This window comes from Ictidomys tridecemlineatus, chromosome 9, assembly GCF_052094955.1.
Source record: "Ictidomys tridecemlineatus isolate mIctTri1 chromosome 9, mIctTri1.hap1, whole genome shotgun sequence".
Taxonomy (NCBI): Eukaryota; Metazoa; Chordata; class Mammalia; order Rodentia; family Sciuridae; genus Ictidomys; species Ictidomys tridecemlineatus.
Window position 1 is genome coordinate 123,717,098 of NC_135485.1, and position 23,314 is coordinate 123,740,411.

At 39.6% G+C, this 23,314-nt stretch overlaps 1 protein-coding gene across 5 annotated transcripts in view; it reads right to left on the minus strand.

Annotated features, from left to right (window-relative positions):
- The window catches only part of Fhip1a (FHF complex subunit HOOK interacting protein 1A), a 238,510-nt gene that overhangs the window by 157,009 nt on the left and 58,187 nt on the right, over window positions 1-23,314 (minus strand). For 2 of the 5 annotated variants that reach the window (XM_005337599.5, XM_078022034.1), the window contains exon 2: window positions 14,362-14,486. The exons of 2 other annotated variants lie outside the window; for them this stretch is intronic. The gene's annotated coding sequence lies outside the window, so the exon portion shown is untranslated. Of the gene's footprint in view, window positions 1-14,078; window positions 14,328-14,361; window positions 14,487-23,314 lie in introns of those variants that run through there. One more of the 5 variants, XM_078022035.1, reaches the window with a different exon arrangement.

Consider the following 23,314-nt stretch of genomic DNA (forward strand, 5'->3'; position numbering starts at 1 on the left):
TCTCAATGAAGGCAGGCCAGAGTCATCAAATAACCAGGGCAGAAAATGAGAAATGTAATCAGACATCCAGGCTGGGGGCTTCTCACTAGCAGGACTCTTGCTGAAGTTTGGCTGAGCAGGCTGAAGTCAGGCCAAGTCAAGAAAAGGAATCAGAGGAGCCCAACTCAAATTTGGTGAAGGTGAAAGTTTACACTTGGGATCATATAATTCTTTGTTCGGGGACCATTTTGCCTGTCCTAGGAGGCTGAGCAACATATCCAGCCTCTGCCCACTGACGGCCACCAGTACGCACACGCATGCATGCACGCACGTGTACAAACACACACACACACAAGTTGTAACAATCAAAAAAGCCTCGAGACAGGGGCGAATATTCCCTGGAAGCAAACACTGCCCCAGATGAGGACCACTGCTTTAGGCCTGGGGCTGGCAAGCTTTTTCGGCAATGGGCCACAGAGAAAATACTTTTGGCTTTGCGATATGTGCGTACTTTCTGTGCTTAATCTTCTCTGTCCCTTCTTTTTTTTCCAACCATGTAAAAAGTAATAATTTTTCTGAGCTAATGGACCATTAATAAAGGATGAGGGAGGTTTGGTCCATGGGCAATAATCTGTCATATTCTATTTTAGATCAAGTACCACTTTTCAAATAGATACCAATGGCACGCAGATAATATCATACTTGACAAAATATATATATTTATTAAAATTATGACTAGAGGTCTAACAACTTTCTGTCAATATTGGTTACTCAACTGGGGGATACTAGAGGCAGGACCCTGAAGCACAGCACAGCACAGCACGTTTTTACAGCAGGAAGGCATGCTCGTTCTCAAAGCACTGGGCAAAACTGCTTTAAAATGTTCCCACAAATCCGCCCTTCGCCCATAAATCCTAAACCTGACATTCTTGTTCTTAAATACTAAAACTCCCAATTCCTCAATGCTGATTTAGGGGTTTGGTTTTGTCATTACTGTTGTTTTTATTTGAGAGTGTTTTGGTTTATATTTAGCATGTTGTTCATATTCTCTCTCCTTATCTAACATTCTGGAATGCATTTCTAAAGTTAATCTATTCATGGCCTGAATGAAATAAGTCATTGGGACACCTTATCTTCCTTAGGGGCCCATTACATGAAACCTACCACGACTCTCTCAGCTTTTGCCTCTAAAAGCATATATGTACTTCTATATTAATAACAGGATTACGCTGGAAATGACGACAGGCTAAAACTGACCATGGGCTTAATGGTGTACCACAATACAGCTACTGAGTGTGAGAATCTCAGCTCTCTGTGCTTTTGTTTTTAACAGCTTCAACATTCACCATTGGGGCAGCAGAAGGGGAACCAGTAACTTTCATTTATTTCAATTGACTAGATTCCATGAGGTAAAGTCTGAATTATGGCAGGGCGGGGCCAGAGAAGGTCATCTAAACCAATGCAGGAAAACATGTCTAACATGTAGATCCCAAATCATATATATATCTGCTATGGGCTTATTCCTCTTTGATGAAAATATCAACATTAAAATTTCAGCTTTTGTTGATGTGATTGGTACACAACTATAGTTCAGCTCTCAGGAGACTGTGGGAAGCGGATGGCGTGATCCCAGAAGTTTGAGAGCAGCCTGCAAAATCCCAACACACATAAACACAAAATCAGCTCTGATACTGAGACCTTCAATTGCAAAGCAACTGCTTATCATCGAAACAGCAGACATACTTTTTATTTTTAATTTAACTCACTTTTTAAAATATTTTTTGAGTTATACGTGGACACAATGTCTTTATTTTTATGTGGTGCTGAGGATCAAACTCAGTGCCTCATATGTGCAAGGCAAGTGCTCTGCCACTGACCCACAGCCCCAACCCAATTTAACTCATTTTTAAATCATAAAAACAATATATAGTTACTGCAAGAAAGTATAGAAAATATATAAGACAGTAAAATCTCTCATAGCACCATATGAGAGATAAACTATTTTTAAAGCTTTAATATCTTTCTTTATAGTCTTTCTTTTATACTTTCTAAAAAATTGCATCAATTTTATAAAATCAATAGCATAATGTGTGTGTATACAATGTTGATTTTTGTTTCTTCCATTTACTATTCTCCAGTATTAACCCAAGTCATTAAATTCTTCCCCAAATCCCATTTTAATAGTAGTTCATTCTCTACTATAACTTTTCCCTGATTATTGAACTCAGCTTATTACAATTCTTCACTATCAGAAATGCTCTTCAATGAACAAATTAATACAAATAATTTGGGGAGGTCTGGCTTTTTATGATGGATCTGTACAGAAGAATGACCAGAAGAAATTATAGATTCCTTATTTCTCAACATGTATTGTCAAATCTTTTGCCAAGTGTTCTAGCATCTTACACTGCCATCAGCAGATTCTTGGGTACATTTCAATAAAACCTAAAGAAGCTATATCCTTAAACCAATAAGTACAAATATCCAGAAAAATTATATTCATAGAGTCATCATTTAGATTTTGTTAGATGCCTAAAATAGTCAGATTGTTAATTATATATAAAATCACCAGAAACCCCCAAAAAAAGGAAAAAACGGGGGATAGCTTCCAAAAAAACAGACCTCAAAGAAATAAAGACTAGAACAGAAATATGATTTATTTAATAGGTAAATGGTGCAGTTGGATAGGAACAATAACTTCCAAAGTTCTATAGAGCATAGTAGGATTATAATGATTAATAACAATTAACTGAGTATATCAAAGTAGCTAGTACAGTAGATTTTGCAAAACAAAAAAAAAGTTAAGAGGAAAACATGTAGGCAGGCAGGCTGGTCAGTCAAACTGTATGCAAAATATATGACATTTATGATATCAACTAAAATCAAAATATTTATTTTTAAAAGGTAGCTTTCTTTCAAATACATTTTTTTAAAAACCAAGGTACTTATCTGCAATATACTTATCTGCAAACTATTCACTAAACATACTTATCTGCAAAACTATTCACTAAAACTGCGAACTACTCACTAAAGCCATCTGTAAGCACAGGCTGGAAATCATCCCGATCTATGCTGCAGAGATGCTGGTTCCCACTCCATAACAAGTCTTCCCTGCCTTAGTAACAGACCCAACCTCGCAGGCACAGCAAAGAGCCAGACAAAAACCTCCACCTCCCAGCCTCCCTGTGGCCAGAAGTGATGTGTGATGCCCTCTGCCTGGTGAGGACAGGGAAATCACTTCTAAGGCCTTTAGGAGAGCTGCAGAGAGACAGTGGGCAGGATGTGGACTGTGCCAAGCTCTGCTGCCTTCTGACCTTTCCTTTCTCTCCTGGGAGTAGGTCCTGCAGAGGCCAGCGTCAGGCACTAGAGAGTAAGACAGTTGGACAGGGTTCACACTGCAACACGGTGGAGCAGAGACAGAGGGAACCCGGGTCGCTGACAACCACAGAACCACTCTGCTCCCTGGAGAGCCTAGTTCCATACTTACTTTACTAAAAAAAAAAAAAAAAAAAAAAAAAAAAAAATCTTAATTTGCTCAATCCATTGATTGTGATGGTGACCAAACCCTATCCACCAGGGTTAGGGTTCAGGTTCGGTCATTAACATAACCCTGACCAATATATCACCTTTTAGAGAAAGCACATGACACCAGCAGACATTTTTTGGCTCACCAAAATACTCACAGACTCTTTCATATTATCAGTACCTATTGAACATCTATGCTGGGTAACAGAAACACAGAAATGAATTAAGATGCAGCTTACGGTATAAAGGAGATGGACAGATGATTAAGACAAAGTTTAATGAGTCATACAGTACTAAAAGAATGGTGTGCTTGCTATGGTAGCATATCAGAAAAGCACCGAACCTAATCTGTGGAAAAGTGAGCAGCATCAGAGAAGGTTTCTCAGGTGACATGAGCTTTAAACTGAGACATGAAAGACAAGACACTTGTGTGTACTCAGGCAAAAGGAGCAACGAGGGAGGAGGAATTCAGGTAGTAGGACAAGCATATGCAAAGGCCCAGGAGTAGAGAGAGCTCCTGATGCCCTATATGGAAGGAAAGCGGTTGGATATGGCCAGAGCGGAATTCGGGAGTGGGATGGAGGCTTTTCTGGGCCTTCCAGAGTAACACAGGCCCCTCCTCGCAGGGCCAGATTAGACACTGATTTTTTTTATTGTTCTTTTATCACAATAAATAGAGGCCCAGGCCCAAAAGAGGCAAAGACTATGCACCAAAATGTCAGGCATCTCCCAGGAATTATCTGACCCCTGCCAGCTCTTTGCCTTCCTGGGATTCCTCAACTGTTTGAACCTTCCTGGCCCCAGGATTGGCTGGGCTTGTTCAACAGCAAGGTGGATAAGGAAGGGCTGCCTGCCAGGTGACTGGTGGAACGGGGCTGGGCTGGTGAATGCAGAGGACTGTCATGATCAGATTTACCACTGGGGAGAGCAACACTCCAGCCATAAAATAAAGAAGTGAATTGAAAAAGGACACCAATTACAGTAAAGGAAGTATGAGATGATGGGGGACTGGACTAGAATTCTTCTGATGGATTGCAGAGAAGTAAAGTATAGTTTGAAGAGAGAGTTTTCACAGGCAAACTCAAGAAACCCAACCACATACAGCAAGAGGAAGAGAGTGGTGAAAAAGGGTAATACTGGGCTTCTGGCCTTGGCAACTGAGAATGGCAGGCAGCAGAGCACAACAACGGGGACCACACACGCTGTGGAAACAGCCTGCTTACCCGTCTCCACCAACTAAGAGTGTGGGGACCTGGGTAAATTACTTGTGATCTATGTGCTTCAGGTTCCTCATCTGTGGAATAATGGCAAAAATAACAGAATCTGTCTCAAAGGGTTTTGTGATCGATGCAGGAAAGCTCACAGAATGGTATCTGGCACGCAGGAAATACCTGTGGTTAACGGCAGGTGAGGATGCCATTTGCCGAGACAGGGAGCACAATGGGAAGCATAGATTCCAGGGGAGAAGAATGACAAGTTCAGTTTCAGGTCTGTTAACCTGACCTGACTATGGGACATCCAGTAGACCACTGTGGGAGTTAGGTGCACCCATACAAACAGTGGTGTCAAGGTGACATCTGGCAGACAGAAGAAGCTGGCCTGTGGGAAGAACAGGCAAGTGAGATGTGGGGCAAGAAAAGGGCTGGGAGAACCACAGTGTGGCTCAGTGACACAGCACGGGCTTCACAGCTGTGAGTCCCTAGTTCAGTCCCCAGGATCAAAGGAAAAAGGCCTGGGAACTTCCTCCACTCATAAGAAACTATGGAAAAGGACGGAGGAGACAGAAGACGAGAGGAAGACCCACAAACAAGTGTGCTGACAAAGAAGGACCATAAAAACTAAAGAAAAACCAAAGACATGAATGACATTGAGATGAAGGAATGGGCCATCATTCATAGGGAACAAACTTAGAGCCCAGAAAATAAAAGGCAGGGGCAAAAAAATACATCTCAATAAAAAGTGGCATTCCCTAGAACCCATGTTTAAAGTTTATATTTTATGAATTACAAGAATTGCATGTGAAATCTCCAAGTTCACAAGGGTCAGAATGCTCTATTAGTGAGTGAACTGTCTCACCAAAGAGGATAAGACTCAGAAAAATATACAGTAATCTGAATAGATAAGAAAAAATCCTATTTTTCAAAGAAAGAAGTCAGAACATAACTTGGCTTCAGTAAAAAGAATCCAAACTGCGGTTTACAAATGAAGTTCTGGCCTCAAGCTTTTAGTTACTAATCCCCCAAAAAGCCATTTTAAATCATATTAACTTGAGACCTGAAAGAAACTGAGAGATACCCATCTAATCTAGCTCCTAGATATGAGAACTATTTTGGAGAGCTTGTTGAAATGCAGGTACCCCAGTCTACCTAAAGCCTATGGAATCAGACTATCAGACTCTTCCTAGGAAAAAGTCAGGAGAAATTCACTGCTTCTTGAAATGTTTTTAAACAAACTCACCAGGGGATTCTTGTGCACACAAAATTTGAGAACCCCTAATCTACTTGCTCAGGGGATCAAAAGCTAGAGAAAAAAAGAATGATCTAAAGGAAAAGCACGAGGAAGCTAAAGAATACACCAGGAACAGTTGTCAAACTTCAACAGGCATCAGAATCACCTGGAGGGCTTGTCATACACACGCTTCTGAGCTCCACCATCAGAGTTTCTGACTCTGTCCCAAAATTTACATTTCTCACAAGTTACCAGATGAGGCTGAGGCCACTTCTCTAGAGACCACACTTTGAGAACCTCTGTCTTGACAAGAGCTATTCAAGGGTCTCAGGGCTGGGGTTGTGTCTCAGCTCTCAGAGTGTGGCCCTGTAAACTTAAAGACAGAGATGAGGCAAGCTATTTCAGAAACGATGTTAAAAATTAATAGAAAATATAACAACACATATAAATTATTTACACACAAACACACACACACACACACACACACACACACATACACACACATACATATACTTTCTGATCAATTAGAAAAGACAAAAATCTAGCATCAAGACTGGATTGGAACAAATGTCTTCTGAGTTAATAATAAAAAAGGATACCCAAAAATGACTGTGGTCATCTAAACTAAGAATGAAATTATAAGGGTTATGAGATAAGTAGAGTCAAAAATGACTGAATAAACAAAATTACTAAATCTGCAAAAGAAAGTATATTATTACATCTATGAAAGTAGGTTTTTAAGTCAATGAAATTGTGAAAAGAGCTATACAAAATGAAGAAATTTCATACTTACACGGTTATGTAGCTGGTTTAATTACTGGACCCTAAGTCATGTGGGGGCCATTCTTTCATATTTAATCAGAAAACCTGGTCCCCAACCCAGTCTTGAGGCTGGACTGTCACTCTAAATCACCTCAGGAAAAAGTCTCGCAGGGGTTCCACAAAGCCAGGGGTGCACAGAGGAGCACACGCTGGGCCCCCCTTCTGCACGAGGCACATTCCCAGGCACATTCCCAGCATCCAGGAGAAAGAGGGTGCTGGTGCTGTTGTAACCACTGTGCTTCTCTCATGGGGATGGCTCCTAACCCTGCAACAGTAATTAAACACGAAACTCCCAACGGCTCCGAAAATCTGCAGTTGCCTCCACCTCCCTGCTATTTGTGGCACATCCCAAATTCACAGCGATGCATTCCACACAGCATCTCCTCAGGACCGTCGCTCATACTGTATCACACTGTCTCCACCCTTCAGGCTCCATTTTCAAAGCCATTTCCACTTGTGGTTCTTGCTGTGCTACCTCCAGTATCCACTATCATTTCTCCAAGACAGTAACAGGCCTGACATTAGAGCCTGTCATTATCCAAGCTGCAACTATGGGCACCTTTGCTGACCCCTCTCTCCCTGTTCCCCCCCTCCTTCCCTCCCTCCCTCCCTCCCTCCTTCCTTCCTTCCTTTCATCGGAGGATGAAAATCAGGGCCATCACTTTACCACCCCCAGTCCTTTTTATTTTTTAATTTTGAAACAGGGTCTCAGGGCTAGGGTTGTATCTCAGCTGCAGAGCGTTCACCCAGCACATGTGAGGCACTGGGTTCGATTCTCAGCACCACATATAAATAAATTAATTAGCAGAAATCAATGAAATTGAAACAAAAGAAACTATTGAAAAAATTAACAAAACTAAAAGTTGGTTCTTCGAAAAAATAAATAAGATCGACAGACCCTTAGCCATGCTAACGAAGAGAAGAAGAGAGAGAACTCAAATTATAAAGATACGAGATGAAAAAGCCAATATCACAACAGATGCTACAGAAATACAGAAGACAATTAGAAATTATTTTGAAAACCTATATTCCAATAAAATAGAAGATAGTGAAGACATCGATAAATTTCTTAAGTCATATGATTTGCCCAGACTGAGTCAGGAGGATACACACAATTTGAACAGACCAATATCAATGGATGAAATTGAAGAAGCAATCAAAAGACTACCAACCAAGAAAAGCCCAGGACCGGATGGGTATACAGCGGAGTTTTACAAAACCTTTAAAGAAGAATTAATACCAATACTTTTCAAGTTATTTCAGGAAATAGAAAAAGAGGGAGCTCTTCCAAATGCATTCTATGAGGCCAACATCACCCTGATTCCGAAACTAGAAAAAGACACCTCAAAGAAAGAAAACTACAGACCAATATCTCTAATGAACCTAGATGCAAAAATCCTCAATAAAATTCTGGCGAATCGAATACAAAAACACATCAAAAAAATTGTGCACCATGATCAAGTAGGATTTATCCCTGAGATGCAAGGATGGTTCAATATACGGAAATCAATAAATGTTATTCACCACATCAATAGACTTAAAGATAAGAACCATATGATCATCTCATCTCGATAGACGCAGAGAAAGCATTCGACAAAGTACAGCTTCCCTTTATGTTCAAAACATTAGAAAAACTAGGGATAACAGGAACTTACCTTGACATTATAAAAGCTATCTATGCTAAGCCTCAGGCTAGCATCATTCTGAATGGAGAAAAGTTGAAGGGATTCCCTCTAAAATCCGGAACAAGACAGGGATGCCCTCTCTCACCACTTCTATTCAATATAGTCCTTGAAATACTAGCCAGAGCAATTAGACAGACAAAAGAAATTAAAGGCATAAAAATAGGAAAAGAAGAACTTAAATTATCACTATTTGCGGAAGACATGATTCTATACCTAGAAGACCCAAAAGGGTCTACAAAGAAACTACTAGAACTAATAAATGAATTCAGCAAAGTGGCAGGATATAAAATCAACACGCATAAATCAAAGGCATTTCTGTATATCAGCGACAAAACTTCTGAAATGGAAATGAGGAAAAACACTCCATTCACAATATCCTCAAAAAAATAAAATACTTGGGAATCAACCTAACAAAAGAGGTGAAAGATTTATACAATGAAAACTACAGAACCCTAAAGAGAGAAGTAGAAGAAGATCTTATAAGATGGAAAAATATACCTTGTTCATGGATAGGCAGAACTAACATTATCAAAATGGCGATATTACCAAAAGTTCTCTATAGGTTTAATGCAATGCCAATCAAAATCCCAATGGCATTTCTTGTAGAAATAGAGAAAGCAATCATGAAATTCATATGGAAAAATAAAAGACCCAGAATAGCAAAAGCAATTCTAAGCAGGAAGTGTGAATCAGGCGGTATAGCAATACCAGATCTCAAACTATATTACAGAGCAATAGTGACAAAAATAGCATGGTACTGGTACCAAAACAGGCGGGTGGACCAATGGTATAGAATAGAGGACACAGAGACTAATCCACAAAGTTACAACTATCTTATATTTGATAAAGGGGTTAAAAGCATGCAATGGAGGAAGGATAGCATCTTCAACAAATGGTGTTGGGAAAACTGGAAATCCATATGCAACAAAATGAAACTGAATCCCTTTCTCTCGCCATGCACAAAAGTTAACTCAAAATGGATCAAGGAGCTTGATATCAAATCAGAGACTCTGATTTGATATCAAGAAAAAGTTGGCTACGATCTACATATTGTGGGGTCGGGCTCTAAATTCCTTAACAGGACACCCATAGCACAAGAGTTAATAACAAGAATCAACAAATGGGACTTACTTAAACTAAAAAGTTTTTTCACAGCAAGAGAAACAATAAGAGAGGTAAATAGGGAGCCTACATCCTGGGAACAAATTTTTACTCCTCACACTTCAGATAGAGCCCTAATATCCAGAGTATACAAAGAACTCAAAAAATTAGACAATAAGATAACAAATAACCCAATCAACAAATGGGCCAAGGACCTGAACAGACACTTCTCAGAGGAGGACATACAATCAATCAATAAGTACATGAAAAAATGCTCACCATCACTAGCAGTCAGAGAAATGCAAATCAAAACCACCCTAAGATGCCATCTCACTCCAGTAAGATTGGCAGCCATTATGAAGTCAAACAACAAGTGCTGGCGAGGATGTGGGGAAAAGGGTACTCTTGTACATTGCTGGTGGGACTGCAAATTGGTGCGGGCAATTTGGAAAGCAGTATGGAGATTCCTGGGAAAGCTGGGAATGGAATCACCATTTGACCCAGCTATTGCCCTTCTTGGACTATTCCTTGAAGACCTTAAAAGAGCATGCTACAGAGATACTGCCACATCGATGTTCACAGCAGCACAATACACAATAGCTAGACTGTGGAACCAACCCAGATGCCCTTCAATAGATGAATGGATAAAAAAAAAAAATGTGGCATTTATACACCATGGAATATTACACAGCACTAAAAAATGGAATTTGCAGGGAAATGGATGGCACTAGAGCAGATTATGCTTAGTGAAGCTAGCCAATCCCTAAAAAACAAATACCAAATGTCTTCTTTGATATAACGAGAGCAACTATGAACAGAGTAGGGAGGAAGAGCAGGAAGAAAAGATTAACTTTAAACAGAGACATGAGATGGGAGGGAAAGGGAGAGAAAAGGGAAATTCCATGGAAATGAAGGGAGACCCTCATTGCTAAACAAAATTACATATAAGAGGTTGTGAGGGGAATGGGAAAATAAACAAGGAGAGAAATAAATTACAGTAGATGGGGTAGAGAGAGAAGATGTGAGGGAAGGGGAGTGGGGATCGTAGGGGATAGGAAAGGTAGCAGAATACAACAGTTACTAATAGGGCATTATGTAAAATTGTGAATGTGTAACCGACGTGATTCTGCAATCTGCATTTGGGATAAAATTGGGAGTTCATAACCCACTTCAATCTAATGTATGAAATATGATATGTCAAGAGCTTTGTAATGTTGTGAACAACCAATAAAAAAAATGAAAAAAGACTAGCATGAAAATACTCATCTTTAAATAAATAAATAAATAAATAAATAAATAAATAAAACAAAGGTATTGTGTCCATCTACAACTCAAAAATTTTAATTAAAAAAAAAAAAAGAGGGCTGGGTTGTGGCTCAGTGGTAGAGTGCTCGCCCAGTACATGCTAGGCGCTGAGTTCAGCACCACATAAAAATAAATAAATAAAATAAAGGTATTGTGTCCAACTAAAAACAATTTAAAAAAAAAATAGAGTCTTGCTGAGTTGCTGAGGCTGGATTTTAAACTTGTAATCCTCTTGCCTGAGCCTAAATAGGGATTATAAACATGGGTCCCCACCAGGTTCCCACTACCTCCTTGGTATCCCTGACCTGGCTTTCCCCTTCATTGTGTACATTTTCTTTTACATCCTTCACACCACATTCCCAACATCCTCCTGCCTGTCCCAACATAACTTAATTTTTAAGGGCACAATATTTGGGTTGTGACCTTTTTAAAACCAGTGTATCATCAGATCAACACACACAAACTTTCTGGAGCTAAGAAGTAAAAACGCATTTTAAACAGCTTGTGCCATGAAGACATGTGAATGGTCTGAAACTGCAGACTTTTGCCCCAGGAATCATTATTGGCTGTTCTTTACCATCAAAATGTTGATTCTGCTTAGGGCCTTGAAACAAATGCTCCCTAAAATTGTCACTAGTCAGAGTTCACTGGGAAAAGATCTGTAACAGGGTGTGTATACACACACACACACACACACACACACACACACACACACCCCTACTTTAAGACCAAACCTCAGAGTTCAACAGAATCAATCCCAAATTTAATTTGGGATTAAATTACCTGGCCAGGTGCAATGGTGCACACCTATAATCCCAGCAGCTCTGGAGGCACAGACAGGAGGATCACAAGTTCAAAGCCAGCCTCAGCAACTTGGTGAGGCCCTAAGCAACTTAGTGAGACCCTGTCTCAAAATTAAAAAAAAATTAAAAGAGCTGGGCATGTGGCTCAGTGGTTGAGCATCCCTGGGTTCAATCCCCCATAACAAAAATAAATAAATAAATAAATAAAAAGTGTCATGACCCACCATATAACTAAGATAAAACTTAATGCCATACCTAGTTATAGTCATTAAATCTCAGTCTAAGGTGAGCTTCAAATTTGTGCAATACCCTTTTATTTCTGATATGCCTTTTTAATTAGAAACAGAGGAATTCATGGGAATTTCTGCATAGACATACTATAGATATTTATAATTGTCTGCTTTTCTTTTCCTTACCCTAAACTGTCTTTGAAGGTATGAACTTCTCTTTAACAAATAGTGTTAGGAAAACATCATTTTTATATGTAAAAGCATGAGTTGTACCCTCAACTTATACCATACACAAAAATTACCTCAAAATGGATCTCAGAAATAAAACAATAAAACTCTCAGAAGAAAACATACAGAGAAAGCTTTGTGACACTGGATTTGATAATAATTTGTTCAATATGACACCAAAAGTACAACCAATAAGTAAAAGTAAGTAAATTGGGGCTGGGGTTGTAGCTTAGTGGTACACCACTTGCCTCACATGCGAGAGGCCCTGGGTTCAATCTTCAGCACCACATAAAAACAAATAAAAAAAAAAAAGATTTTGTGTCCATCTACAACTAAAAATAAAAATTAAAAAAATTAGTAAATTGGACTATATCAAAATTTTAAAACTCTAAAAAAAAACGTAAAACTTCTCTGCATCAGAGGATGCAAGTAATGGATTGCAAAGGCAACTTATGGGACAGGAGGACATCTGTGCAAACCATATATCTGATAAGGGAAATATCCACATAGAAAACTCAACAATAACAACAAAAAGTTTTTTTTAATGTTAAAGAACTTGAACAGATATTAAATGACCAACAAACAGATCAAAAAATATTCAACACCATAAAGCATTGGGGAAATGAAAACGAAAACCTCAAGTTATCACCCATGCCCATGAGATGTCTACTGTCAAGTAAAGAGAAAACAACAAGTATTGGCAAAGACATGGAGAAACTGGGACTCTTCTGCACTGTTGGTGGGAAAATAAAATGGTACAGCTACTTTGGAAAACAGGACAGAGATTCCCCAAAAACCAAAACCATATGATCCAGCAATTCTCTTCTAGATACCCAGAAGAAATGACAGTGGGGACTCAAAGACCTATTTGTACATCCATATTCATAGCAGCATTATTCACCACAACCAAAGGGTGGAAGAGACCCATATGCCCAGGGATGGATAAATGGATAAACAAAATGTAATATACAGGGGCTGGGGTTGTAACCCAGGAGCAGAGCATTTGTCTAGCAAATGTGAGTCACTGGGTTTGATCCTCAGCAGCACATAAAAATCAGTAAATAAATAAAATAAAGATTTTTAAAAGAATTTTTTTTTTTAAAAAAAAAAAGGGGGGGGTATACACTTACAATGGAATATTATTTGGCCTTAAAAAGAAAGGAAATCCTGACACATGCTATAACATGTGGACCTATACTAAGTGAAATGAGCCAGACACAGAAAGAGAAATACTATAAGAGGTATCTAGAATAGTTAAATTCATAGAGACCAGAGAGTTGAATGTCAGTTCTGCTGATTTTACTGCCCCAAAGGTGTCAATCTTTAGGGATTTCTTACTTATACAATGCTAATTTCCAAGTCCTGGCTTCCATTCTAATTCTGACAAAATAGATAGGAGCCAAGTAACCTGAATTTCTTTCTTTTTTGGGGGGGGGTGCTAGGAAATGAACCCAGGACCTTGCTCATACTAAGCATGCTCCCTACCACTTAAGCTATACCCCCAAACCTGTAATTTGAAATTTTTAATGTGAATTTTTAACAAGTACTCTCATTATACTTGGAGAAACACTGCAAAATACCCACGGGGGATCATTTAAAAGAGGCAAATTATAAAGCCTTAAAGGCATACATCTAAGGGAGTTTAGCTCTCATCCTGTTTGGCCTGAGTAGCCCAGGAATCTTTCTACAACATTGGCAGAGAGAGAGACTGGACTGCCTGACTTTAATAAGAAAGAATATCAACATTTATGCACTCAAATAAGTATGCCTCTATAGACTACACAACATAATCACTTATTTTAATAACATTATCAGTGTTTAAAACTCTGGCTCACTCTTAGAACTAATTTTGGGTAGAGGGTGTACGCCCTCAAGTACTCACTCACATTACAAAAAGAACCCTGGCTTCCCTGTGCTCGCTACTGCCTTCTTGGTTCTGATCATCGCCCTACCTGTAAATGACTGGAGACTATTTCCGGGAAACCCCCTTACAGGGCTGAAAGATGCCTCCACAGAAAACAGGGTGCTTAAGAGGATGCTCCCAGAGGACCAAGAGGCACCTCCCAAAGAAATGTTTTCAAAATGCTTTGAGTAGAACGTCGAGGTCAGGCCCTCCAAAACACTGTTTTGAACATGATGATGTTCACTCAGATGTGAAAGTGCAAGCAGGATTCTTTTCAAGTATATCACTGAACATTCCAGACGCACGCTGGTGTGTAATAAAGGCAGGCGTACCCGTGACGGCTCCCTTCAAGAGCCCCCGGCTGGGTGCTGTCTGTTGACTTCCCTCCTCAGAGGAGTGTGGAAGACCTCCCCAACATCTGCTCTCACAGGAACCCACAGAAGGTGACTTTCAGAATCTACAGAAAGGAATAAAAAAGTCCCACGATCATTAATTAAATGAAAAGACCCAGTCCATGGTTCCCCATTTCCCTCTCCCCTCCCACTTTTCACTGTTTGTTGTGCATTGAGTCAATTCTCTCCACACGGCCTTTGCCTTCATCGTAAGAAATAAGTGAAAAGCAAATCTTTATTTACAAATCTGAATGCTAGCCAAAAATGAGAAAACCCTGCTGGGTAGGGGAAAGTAACATCTTCTAACAGATGTCAAGTAATTATGCGTTTCTCTCAGAAGAAAATAAAAAATGTGAAACTAAATGAATTCACATCCATGGATGGACAGCATCACATGCAGAGGAGAATGACAATATAAAATAGCGAACAAGTGGCCACAATGACTTTATAAACTACTTTCCAAAAACAGGCAATGCTCCCAAAATATTCCCTGATACTTCTGACCTCTCTAGACACCGATGGTTGAAAATGTGGTTTTTGGCCACCCCAATGGCATTTGATTTGAGACAGGCACCTCACGTCATTGGGCCTAGCTGGCAAGCCCAGTTTCACAACACAAACCCACATCTTCATCCTCAGTGAACAACCAGAAAAACACGAGTTTGAGGAGAAGCAAGCTGGGAAATCACCCTGCCTGAGAGAAATGCAGTGAGCCAAAGCTAGAAGGGCCTAGGCCAGAAACAGGAACATCTAAAATACCTCACCCCAAAGGAGGTGCGAGAGGCAGAAACTAACGTAAATACGAAGCTAAATCACAAGGATTCACCATCACGATGGGTGGAAGCTAGAGAAAACTTCCAACAGCTAGAGGAGACTACACTACACCTACAGCATGCCACACTTACTTCTGAAAACTGGAATCCACTGAATGCCAGAGGGACGGTCAAGTAAATTTGCCACTAGCACACAATTTACTTAATCACAATTCTGTCTGCTATGAATAAATTTTACAAGTTTATAAAAAAAAATGAGAAAATGTCATTTATAACAAAAAGAGGAAAGAAAAAGCAGAGTACAACAGGGTAATTACATATAATTACAACCATTTCTGCAAAAGCAAAACAAGATGTGATTTCTTTTGATAGAGTTATAAATATTAGGTGAAATATTGCCCCATCCTTTCTACAGGTTAAGGTGGGCAATACAAATCTGAGTCTTATAGAACAAATGAGCCATTCTGGATGGCATAATTTTTCTGCCCTGGTCCAATAAAGACAGGTCCACAGGAGTCACCAGAAGAGGTGGTGTGTGTGTGGCATGTGCACGTTTAACCTATAGATGGCTACAAAAGCATAGAATGCGATAAATTTGATTAGGACAAATGTCTCATGAAAGAGCAGAAGAGAATGGGGACACAATGTGATCTTCATCTTCCAAACTGCACAGCAGTGGCACTGACTGGGCATGAGAAGAGTGGGGTGTGAAACGGATGACCCCAATCAGCCTTCTTCACTGTCAGCTATCAACTGCTTATCAAACACCTGGAAACCAGCAAGAGCACCTCCTGATCAACTGTCTGGACAATGAATTTCGAGAGGATTTGGAAGTAACAGAATTGTATTGCTTCCAGAACCCCACGAACAGTTCTATCACAGATACTGGAAAGACACTGGTCTTCTGCCACCTCTTGGCAATTCCAGATCACTTCAGATGCCTCTCGGGTGATTTCAAGGCTTTCCTTGTTCTGTGACTCAGGACTTATGAAAGGACGCCCCTAATTCCAGAGAAGTACTTCTCCCATCTCCATGCCCATCCCCGTATACCCTCCTCTTATGCTCCACATTGTTAGTCATCGCACACATGCACTTTTACTTGGGTCACAAGACATGGCTGTGGATCACTGCGGGCTTTATCAGGTGCCGCTCAGATGTTACCGCCACAATCCCACCAGCAGTGATGCTTCCCATCATCAAAGGAAGCCGGGTCCTTTCACAATATTGTACAGAATGACATGGAAAGCAAGGTTAAATGGAATGCATGTAAGCTGAAGGGGCTTTCTTAAAACTCACTGGGTCTTGACAATTCTCTTGGTCACAATCTCATTTAAAAACAAAATATGTCACCTGCCAGAAAGTGGGGGCAGTGGAGTTGAGGGGAGAGGGTGGCAGTTAACAGGTCAGTTACATTCAGCTGTCTCCCCAGGTAAGTGCTTGCCTTCTAATACAATGTAATAAAATCAGATTCAGATTCACAGTCCTTCTGTGTAATAACCATGTCACATCCCTAATTTCAACAGAGGAACAAAATTTAAAGCTCATTTCCAAATGGCATAAATTCAGAATTTAGACCTCAAGGGTGCCAAGTGCAGAAATCTGCTGAGGCAGAGAGTGCAAAAAGGCAAGGAAAAACCACCAAGTGAACTCTGTGGTGAGGGGGTACATGCTACCGTCCCCATCAGGGATTGCTCCCTGTGTGGAGAATCCCATGCAGGGGTGCCAGCACAGGAGGTGTGGATATATCCATGCCACTGTGTTAACAAAACCAAGACATAATCAAGTGCTTTCCCGGAGGCTGATGAATAATCCAACCAACAAGAGGGAAGTGTCAGACCACTCAACAAGTTTTCAAATACATGAGGTGGACCAGCTAATTACTGAATAATTCCATTCTTTAAAAGGGCTGAACTGGCACAGGTGACACATCATATTCACATGTGGAAACCTGCAGAGAACAGAGCATTCTGCAGAGGCTCCATCTCTGCTGACTCTGTTCAAAAACTCTATTAATAACTTAGAGTCCTAACACGGCTGGACCCAACTGGATCACTGAAATCCAGACCCTGAATTCTACAGATGATAAAACTGAAGCACAGGGAGGATCAGTGATCCACATCCAACCAAGTAGATGGAAAATGGTGAAGACATTCAGGGTTCAGGACGGTTCTGCAGCCTCAAGAATCAAGCTCCCATGCTGGAGGGCAAGGAGAGCAAGGAAGGCAAGAGGCAAGAGACAAGCAAGGGAGCGAGCACACCAGAAACCCCCCTACTTATTGGGGAAAAGCCATTCATAGAACATCCCACGCAAATAAGGCAAGGGGTCAGGTTCCAGGGGGTTGAGTCTAGCTTCCTGATGTCTTGTGGTCAGTAGACTGATTGACATCGTGGCAAGTCACGCCCATCTCAGGTCAGAGTGAGAGTAAAGAGCACACATGCGTCCTACAGCCCAAAGAGCACGCACGACAGGCCAGTCCTCTCATATGAGCAGAGCTCACACACAGCCCGTTGATGGCTCGCAACACTTTATCATATGCTAAATACGATATTTGATAATACCAATCTTCCAACTATTGTAGCCTTACTATGTTAGGTTTTCATCTCTTTTTCAGAATTGTCCTATTTATTTTTTTCAAGTGAATACAAAATCAGCTTGTTTAGTCCCCCACAAATAACCTGTTGTTATTTTTTACTGGCTTTAAACCTACGGATTAATTTAGAGAGAACTGACATCTTTGTATCTAAGACTATGACAGCTCTTCTAATTTTTTCATGTATTGTTTGTGACCCTAAGGAACATTTTTAAATGGCTTCACACACAGCATGCATATTTCTTAAATTCTTAGATATTTTATCTTTTTATATGCTAATGGTCTTTTCTTGTATTAAACCTTCTAATCGCTCATTGTTAGTATATATAAAAGCTATGAATGTAGATACATTATTTGTTATCCATGCACATTTACAAGTTATCTTATTCTTAATAATTAGTTTTTCTCTTGATTCTCTTGGATATTCTAATTGCCTACTGCATTATTTGACAACAGTCATCTCCTTTCTGATTTTTATGCCTTTATAATTTTGTTTTCTTTCCCAGCTGCACTGACTTGTGATTCCAAAACACCATTAGTAGTGAAAAGTATGGATATCTCTATTTTTGTCCTGATTTAATGGCAGTGTTCTCAAACTTCCTCTTATGCTTGAGATGGTTTGGGGATTGAGAAGAAAGTACCTTACTTTGCTAGGATATATTCCTAGTACATTTTGAGGGTTTTTTTAAAAAAAAATCAATAATAGACATTGAGTATTCTCAAATGCCTTTTATATTAAAGTGGTTGTTTTTTCAACTTACATTTAATAAAATGATGAATATCATTATCAAATTTCACACTATTGAATCTTCTTGCATTCTAAAATATCAGCCTCAGCTGTCATGGTGTTTTATTCTTTTAATGTGTGCCAAGTACGTATTAAACATGATATCTGGCTCAATTTGCTAGGCAGCCCTACAAGGTGGGTGCTCTCCCCTGCCCGCTCTGCCCTTCGCTCCAGCCATTGCATCTCCTCACTGTTCCGGTCTTGCTTTCACCTCCAAGAATATTCAGGGCCTACAATGCATGTCATTCCCTGAGTCCTACATCCTCAGACATTCCCATTCATCCCTTTTCTCTGTCTCTGCCTCACATGTGACCTAACTACAGAGACCTTTCCTGTCGACCTCAAATAAAACAGAAACTGCCCTCCATCTGGTCACTCTCAACCCTGACCCTGTTTTTGCTTGTAGCACCTGTCACCATCTGACATAAACTCACAGATGGAATGAACATGCAATATTTAATTTCTATTCCATTTAACCCAAAGAATGTAAGCTCCATGAGAAGAGAGATTTGAGAGGAGAGATTCTGCCTGCCTTACTCATCAGGGGATTCTCAATACCAACAACAGGCCTGGATCATGGAAAGTACTTAATATTTGTTAAATGGATAAATGGGAGGGGGAATGAATGAATGAATACCCATCTTATACACAAGAAAACTGAAGCTTAAAGAGATGACATAAAATCTCAGTGGCAGAGCCAAAATAGGAACTCCAGTCTAACTTTCAATTCCTCACCCTCAACCATCAAAACAAATGACAGGCAATTTTAGGTCACAAAAAAAGCTCAAATAATCTTCTGAACAGTAAAGCACAAGTAAATGACACCACTGTATGGAAGTCAGAGGAAAACTGTGTAGACAGTCTTTGCACAAAGTGAGTGAAAAATTCAGAAGACAGTTTGTAAAGAATTCCTTGGCATTTCGGGAATTACATTAAGTTACCCCTCCTTTTTCAATCCACCAGCCCCACGGCAAGCAGCGTGGGGATCCATCCATGCGATGGATCCTTAAATATTCAGAAGATAAAATCGGATGCTTCAGGACCAAATGGCAATAAATGTGTTTACCACCAGCACTGACAGACACATACTAGAAGTGCCACTCCCCGGGGGACAAGCCACTAGGGGACACACACATGAAGGACCTAACTTGAAAACACGATTAGGAAAGACAGTGGAATGAATCTGACATCATTTTCCTATATTCATATATGAATACACCACAGTGAATCTTACCATCGTGTACATCCACAAGACTGGGGTCCTGATTAGAATAAAGTTATACTCCACATGTGTATAATATGTCAAAATACACTCTACTGTCATGTATATCTAAAAAGAACAAATAAAAAAATTCTAAATTGAATTTTTTTTGTTTGTTTCAACAGACAAGTTACAATTAGGTATTCTTCATCAATAAGATACATTCTTTCTTTAAACCAACCTTAAGCTAAAAACGAAATTTCATAAATCTCCACGTAGGACATCTTTAATTGGTTTAATCAAACTCTATATTTTAGACCCATATAGCAGACCCACCATTGCAATGTGTCACACTTCCTCCCATCCTTGTAAAGCACAATGAACAACAACTGAGCTAGTGAGGCAGAACTAAACGTTTTGAACCTGTGTATTTCAAAAGCAAAGCCCCATTTGTGTTATTTCTAAACAGTAAATAATATCATCTTCCAACATTTCACTATCAAATTACAGCCGTTTTCCACACACTAGAGGAAAGCCACAAAAGGACTCTCCTAACAGTTCGTTCTATTACTGCTCATAACTTTCTAACTATTTCTCCTCATTGGCTTCTATTCAAAGGTAAATGGAAGGCAGTAAAATTTATGGAAAATATATTCAACTGTTTAAAATACATCAACCAAAAGGAAAAAGATTTTAGAGCTGTATTATGAATTGTGAAATTACATTGCTTTCACTAAGTCTTCAGTTTCAATGATGGGTAACAAAACTGACAGACAGGTCAGATTCCAAAACACCTCCCACTGACTCTTTCATCTCAAATTCTCACCATGGTCAAAGCCAGAGTAAACTCCTGTCCCTCACATTTTTACACAGCATCACTTTGTATGCTGCAAATACAGGCTTTCACACCAAGGAGGAAGCAAATTCCAGGGCACTGGGCAAATTTCCGCCTCTTGAACCACTCTGTTGACTGTTCCCTTGACTTTCTTGGCTGTCAAGACAGTTGGAGGAGGGAAGAGGAAACATATTCTTCTGTAAAACTGTGAAGTGTCATCAGGTAAGTTTGCCTTAAAACTCTGCACACAAGACAGGTCAAAATAAGACTCAGGGGCTGGGGTTGTGGCTCAGCGGTGGAGCACTCGCCTCCAATGTTGGAGACCCCAGGTTCGATTCTCATAGAAATAAATAAGTGAAATAAAAGGTGTTGTGGCCAACTACAAGTAAAAAAATAAAATACTTTAAAAAATAAAAAATAAGTAAAACTCAGGTCTCGGGTTTTAACTTCAGCTATGAAAATTATATTCTTGCACTTGACTCAAATGTTGCAAGATTTTAATATAATAAGATTATGAAAGTGAAAGTCAACTTAAATCAAGTTTTACAGCTCATGAGCCATGAAAGACACTTAAAGAAGAATTTTTTAGAATAAAATTTTAAAGATACCATACTTAGCCAGGTGCAGTGGCACACGCCTGTAATCCCAACGGCATGGGAGGCTAAGGCAGGAAGATCACAAGTTCAAAGCTAGCCTCAGCAACTTAACAAGGCCCTAAAAAACATCTCAACAAGACCCTGTCTCAAAAGAGGGTCTTAAAAGGGTCAAGGATGTGGTTTACTGGTTAAACTCTCCTGGGTTCAACCCCTGGTATCACCACCAATAAAAAAGAAAATATCACAGTTTATCAAATTAGGGGTGGTATGACAGTTGTACCAATTCAGCAATACCTTAGAGTAGGGAAGTAAGGGAGTCTAAAGAATATTAACTTTTTTTTTTTTGAAGGGAGGCTAGAGTCTTAAAATTAAAAAAAAAAAAAACAGATTAGCATTAAGAAAACTGACCTTAATAAAACTCAACTCAGTACGGGAAAGGGATTTATTTATTTTGCTTAATACTATTCCATTTTATTTAATCCTGTCTCTAAGAGTTCTAAAAGATGTTTATACACATTAATACCTCATTTACCAGAACAAGAGGGAAAGGCACTGCCATTGTCATTTACATGCATGGAACAGAGAGAACAAGTGACTTTCAGGAAACTTCTAAGCAATGAAGTCAGGAAGTACACCCTTAATTGGCATAGGCTTTTTGGTGGAGGAAAAAGGTGAAACAAACAACCAAACCGGAAATATATGCAATATTAAGATTGACTTAAGTAAGCCAAGCAGATTTGGAGTTGACTGTGCAACAGTCATGCCACAGACTCACAGGAAACATAGACTTGACAGAATCCCAGTTTATACGCCAACATTCAAAAATACCTTTTTTATTCAAGCCCTAATGTGATGCATGTCCTATAATCCAAACAAACAGACTCGCCTGGGCTCAGTCACTTAGGTTTATATCTGCCCCTGAAATCACGGATGCAAAAAATATATTTATATTCCAAAGCATGAAGTGGTTGGCAAAATTCCAACTTCCACATGCAATCCTGAACACAGAAAGCACGGAGACAACCAAGTAAGACAAGCTGCTCTAAAAAGCACAGCAAGAAGGAAAGATTCCACCTCCTCCAGAGGCAGGCTCAACAAGGAGAGTATGAAAAACAATCCCCAGCAGTCACAGGACATCTTGTCGGCACCTCTATTAGAATTTGTCTACATGATCCCCTCCCCAGGAGGCTCTGATCCTTGAAGGCAAAGAGGCAGCTTTAAATTACCCTGGCTTATCAGCCATAGAATTCAATGAAATGAACCAAATGTTGAGTCAATTAACCTTTCTTAAATTCTCCTTGACAAAATAAATAAATAAATAAATATCATTGCGTTTATGAGAAATTTTCTTGAAAAAAAAATTTTGTTTTGGTGCTGGGGAGGGGACCCAGGGCTTTGCAAATACTGGGCAAGCACTCTACCTACCACTGAACTACACCCTCAGCCCTTGATTTTAAAAAAAAAAAAAAAAAAAAAAAAAATCATGGCCTGAATACCCATTAAAAACCAAATAACAGGAAAATAACTTTTTTAATCATGAAGACAAAGCTGTTATTAAGTCAGACCATAACTTTGTGGTAATATGTTTTTCCAATAAATAATTAGCCTTGGAATTACACAAGTATTTCCTAACTCTGTATCTGTCTGCCCAGACAGGTAAGACTTCAACCTCAAATGCCCACTGTAGTTTCTGGGTCTGCTGATTGGCATGTTGTTGCAAGATTTCCTTTTTCTTTTCTTTTTTTTTTTTTTTTTTTGAGATGGGGTCTGTGTTACTGAGCCTAGGCTTTGAACCCCTAGGCTCTTACTCAGCTTCCTAAGCAGTTGAATTTACTTTCTTTATTTAGGTGCAAATAGATTCTATAATACTGGATTCCACCACAGGAAGCATAAATTTGGACTCCTGTTTTGGTTTTGTTTGTTTTCTTCTCGGAAAAAATTGCACTAAAGTCAAAAATAGTTTGATGCCAGGAAAGATCCAGAGTTAGAAGAAAATTCAGGGAAATCCAGAGGTCTGCTCTGCTTCAGGCTCTCTCCTAAGCCTTGAAACTTCCTCTGTTCTGTTCCCAAGAAACATTAAGGGCCACCCCTCCAGGTTAGGACCCACTGG